The 5,000-nt window shown below is 41.2% G+C and overlaps 1 protein-coding gene across 1 annotated transcript in view; it reads left to right on the forward strand.

Annotated features, from left to right (window-relative positions):
* Positions 1-2,130: 2,130 nt before the first annotated feature.
* The window catches only part of LOC113829427 (interleukin-1 receptor-associated kinase 4), a 14,428-nt gene continuing 11,558 nt past the window's right edge, over positions 2,131-5,000 (forward strand). Inside the window, exon 1 of the mRNA XM_070141311.1 lies at positions 2,131-2,246. The gene's annotated coding sequence lies outside the window, so the exon portion shown is untranslated. The remainder of the gene's footprint in view (positions 2,247-5,000) is intronic.

Consider the following 5,000-nt stretch of genomic DNA (forward strand, 5'->3'; position numbering starts at 1 on the left):
CAAACGGAGTGCGAAGGCCGTTGGGGACTGACACCAAGCCAGCCTTTCGTCCTGTCAGCAAGGCCCTCGCACCTTGGGAAGTGGACAGAAGAAGGGGATGAAGAAGAGAAGAAGGAAAGGAGAAGAGAAGCCCATGCAAAATTTGTATAGGCGAGGGCTGAGGGCCAAGGCAGGGGTGATCCCCTACACTGGGCCCCAGTCTCCGTCTCCTAGTGATAGTATTAATAGTAATAATAATTATAAAAATGGTAAAAAATAATAGCAAAACATCAATAAAAGATGACAATAACAATAATAATAAATTTGTAACTTTAATTATTCTGCTAACTATCCTGAATCCGGATCATAATCCAGATCACCACCAAAATTTAATGGCATCTAAGTTGGGCTAAGACACACTTCTGGTTAAAAAAATAAATAAAATAAATAAATAAATCAATCCGTATATAATATTTTGAGTTATCCTGCTAACCAGTTTTACCAAAAACATAACCACCTTGGCGGAGGTAATAATAATAACAACCTTCTAGTACAACTATGGACTAGCTTCCTTATCGAACCAAACATGATAATATTCAGCTATTTAGTCTTTTTTTATATGTAACGTCTTGCTGTTTTGTTGTTGTTGTTGTTGTTGTTTTAGATACCCAGGTAACCCACATCTTCATTATAAAGATATCATTGACATCAGCCAGTTGCACATTGCAAAAATGTTTTGGTACATATGAATGGCATGTATCGTCATTACGAATTAGGGTTTTTGTATGCAACAAAGGGAAATGTAATATTGATCGTTAAATTTTGGACTCTCCTCCCTCTGAATTTTTTTTTTCTAATTCATTGTTTCTTAGATAATGTTTCCATCTTGAAGAATTTTGCATGATAACGAAAAAGATTCATATCTGGAAACTAGACGTGGATATTCTATTCACAACCACGTAATCCTACGCCGTTATGCGCCAATGCTATAAAGTCGAAAATAGAGTGAATCCCAAGCAAACAGCAACCAGCTTATCCGAAAAGACTCGTGGGGGGTTTTAAACCAGTGACCATTTCGGATATAGAATTCGTGGCGCCGAAGCCAAAGCCACGCCTTATCCTGAATGCTTGCACCATCTTTATAATGGAAACTAATGAATGATTATAGGGTGATTCGCTGAGATATTTATAAAGACAGTAATTCCACTCCTATAGGATGAAGGTTTAAAAAATTTCCCTGAGAATATATATAACCAGAAATGTGGTATGTTCATCACTAATGCCCTAGATATTTCTTTTCTACATAATATATCTAAACGCTCAATCTACATTTTACTCATTTCACAATAATTTTTGGTTGGAAATCAAAACCAAAAATTCCTTTATTTTATTATTTTTTTTTTTTCGAACAGTCCGCCCACTCTCTTAATAAACATTTAAGCAATTTTACGCTTCCATCTTTTCATTTTCTTGTTATAGTTCTTGTTCTGTTTGGCTCTACGGACGTTTTCGTTGACAGACATTAACACTTCACAGCACAGAGTATTATTACCCTTTTAATGATTCTCGAACCCCAATGGATTGTTCTGGACGTCTGGTCTGCTGAATTCGTTCCTAAAAGTCTGTTGATAAAATCGGGTTTTAAACGAATAGCAGCGCTAGTTATTTATATAACGTTCTACCAAAGTACAAGTTGATAAGATAAATGCAAATATCCGGAGATCGAGTCCCGCGCCCTCCACAGCGCTTGGTTCCCATACCCGAAGCATTATGAATATCCCAGATTGAGAATTTATCGCTGTAAGGTTTTTCTTGTTTATATTATTATTTATTTGTTGCATTTTCTTAGTATTATTCTTGCTCTGGCCCACTTGCCGTTTGCGAGAACTTTGTACTGTCGCCAAACCGTTACTCGAACCGTGCGCATCGTTCTGCCAATTGCCTTTTACGCATTGTTTACTTCGTCGTCGTCTGCAGTCGGACTTTTAGTTCTCGTAGTTCTCGATGGATGCGCCCAGTTAGACCCAAATCATTCTCTGTGAACTCTATCTCCTCAAATAAAGTCGTTGTTTAGAAGTACGTTGTGCCATGAACTCAGACATTTTTTGGTTGCATTCGCTGACGCTGCCGTCGTGTCCTGCGGCGGCGCTGGCTCTGCTCGCACCGCCGTCAGCTGTCTCGTCGCGACTCACAGCTTGGCGGCGGCGTCCTGGGCGGATGGCTGGGGGCGGCGGCGCATCCTTGGCCGTCGGAGTCAGCTGATTGCGGTAAAATTTCTTTAGTTGGGACTAATAGGCGTGTTTTGCCACACACGCGTAGATATATATAGGTAGGTAGACGGTTACATTGACAGACAGGTGGATACATACACACACACACGCACTGAGCGATAACAATAACGAATAATTAATGAAAAAATATGCGTAAATTCTATCAGCTAACCGCCTCGTCTGCATTGACGAGGAAGTCGTAAAGTTTTGTGGCCAAGGTCTCCATGAAGCGTGATATATAATTAAGTAGACTCGTTCGCTTAAACAGCACTTCATTCTTCTCAAGATTTCTGGGCGTCATGCAACTGTTATTAGGCCCGTATCCCCTGGGAGAGTCCGCAACGAATCGGTTAACATATAAATATTTGTTTACAATCTGTTCCCAGCCTCCCCCCCTCCCCTCTCCCCTGCCTCCCTCACCTGTGCATTCCCATCCATCTTGCTCTCTTTCTCCACATCCTTCTGCCTTCCCCTCCCCCTCCCTCTGTCCCTCCCCAATCTCCCCCTCTCCCCATCCCTATCCCTCTGCCCTCCCCTCCCCCGCGCTGCCAAATAAGGGGAGGACACGTGAGGGGGGGGGGGTGAGGGAGGGTTATCGAAGTTGCTTTGTTTTTTTCCCTGCTACTTAGACGTGCATTGGAATTCGCACACCTGGATGCCAAAATAATAATATTAATTAGATTATGGCTTCAGTTCCTATCGAAAATCTACGAAAAGACCGAAGACTTTGCCTTTGACTTTGCCTTTCCTCATGGTCCCATTTCGTACACCAAGTTCCTGCAGTGTCATGGTGATGCAGTGCCAGAGGTTGAGCAAAACATGCAAGCAAAATGGTGTATTCGTTCGAGTGCCTTTTTATCTATTGATAAATTTTCCTTCCTATTTTCGATGGTTTTTCCTTAAGGATCATACGTAGAATCAAAGAATTTTCCCCGATTTTTGGAAAACGAATATTTAGTACGGCTTCAGTTTTTTTCATCTTTACAATCAGATTATTTTATACTCAATAGACAAAGTTCACCATGACGAGGCAGGATCGTGTTGCCAGAAGCAAGATGCTGGAGCACTGCACCTGCCAGTCAGCGTGAGTCAGCACATCCGGGTCGCGTTGAACTCTGCGGGAAAACGACGCCAAGTTATAGTTCTCAGACAAGACTTGTCAAGTCCAATGCAGTGACAACTAGAAAAAGGCTGAACGGCGGCCTCGCGCGGTCTCTGGCAGCGTCCTGGCGTCTGAGAAATCTAGAGATCCATCTAAGAATAAATCTAAAAATCCATCTGTTATGAGACAGCGTTGAAACATCATATATTTGGAATGTTTGACAAACGGCCACGTAAACTAAGGGCCATGAGTTATAAAAACGGGATGACGACACCATCTCTGCTAAATGCCAGATAACATTATATCACACCCCGGATCTGTAGACCTCCATGTTGACCTGGTAACATAATAACACTTATTAAGTTTGCTCACGTTGTGCGGTTGGCCTGTCCGGTAAAGAAATTCAAAAATGAAAGTAAAAGTTTCGTTAAAAAAATATGCAAAGAAAAGATATACTGAAGATTATGAAACCCGCCACGACATACGCATACCTATTAGGTGTGTAAGAGCTTTAGAAAATTATAAATATCCCAAAGTAATTAGCGAACTGGTAATGTCAGAGCAGGCAGTTACAGACATAAATTTCCACTTGGATTTTGAACAACCCTGTCAGCAATTCACATTAAATGCCATGTACTAAACCGATACATCTCTTTTTTTCTACATTATTCATTTATTCCGCGATAACACAATCCTTCCACAAGCTGCACCGAGAATTATAAAAAGCGAGTCACGTGGTATAAATAACTTCGCTATGGATGCATTCACATACACGCACGCACGGCGGAGACACCTGGTCGCTCCTGGTATCACATGGTCGCTTATGTAACGGTTGATGGCACTGTTGATCTCCAGGCTGTGTCGCGTCTGGTGGAAGTTCAGTCATTGAGTCATGAACCCTTTTTGAGATGCTGAATTTGTCATATGCCTCCTTTATTCTGGATCTTTTTGAGATACAGGTTTGTTATCCCTCGTGTATAGTATTCGTTGAAGTATATTAAGCATTACACAATGTCCCTTCTCTGTCCCCGCGTGGGATTTGGACAGTCATCGCCGTGGAAAAAATTATCAGCGTTCTTCTGGGTCATCGTTATTTGGCAGAACTTTACCCACTCGCCTCGCCCTCCTGCGTCCTCCCACGTTGATTCTAATCCACTTAAGAGTTGTTTATTCTCTAACGGCAGCCAGCTAATCTTGTAATTGGAGACAAATCGAGAGGCTAATCTTGTAATTGGATATGTTTGTGCGTGTGTCGACGTCTTTGTATTTCCCCGTAAGCTTTCTTCCTACTATCGCTAAATATTAGAATATGAATGATAACAAAATTAAGATTATTAAGATTATTGTGCAACTATTTTCTTTTAGCACAGTCTGACCTACAAAGTAAATCTGGGTCAGCAGTAGAAGGTACAAATCAAGCTCCTGTACTGTGGGTACAAAGAGTACAAAGAGTACACAGAAATGGAAGCGTGGACCAAACTCTTTCAGAGAGTTAAACAAGGACAAACCACAGTCAGCATTAAGTGCATACAGCCTGTATCTCTATCAAATATTTGATTTTAAAAGATGTAAACCTATATCTACCAAATCTGTTGTGACTTCCATGATTCTGCAATAACAGTTAACCACGATAGAAATAATGTTAGATA

Source organism: Penaeus vannamei, chromosome 28 (genome assembly GCF_042767895.1).
Source record: "Penaeus vannamei isolate JL-2024 chromosome 28, ASM4276789v1, whole genome shotgun sequence".
Taxonomy (NCBI): Eukaryota; Metazoa; Arthropoda; class Malacostraca; order Decapoda; family Penaeidae; genus Penaeus; species Penaeus vannamei.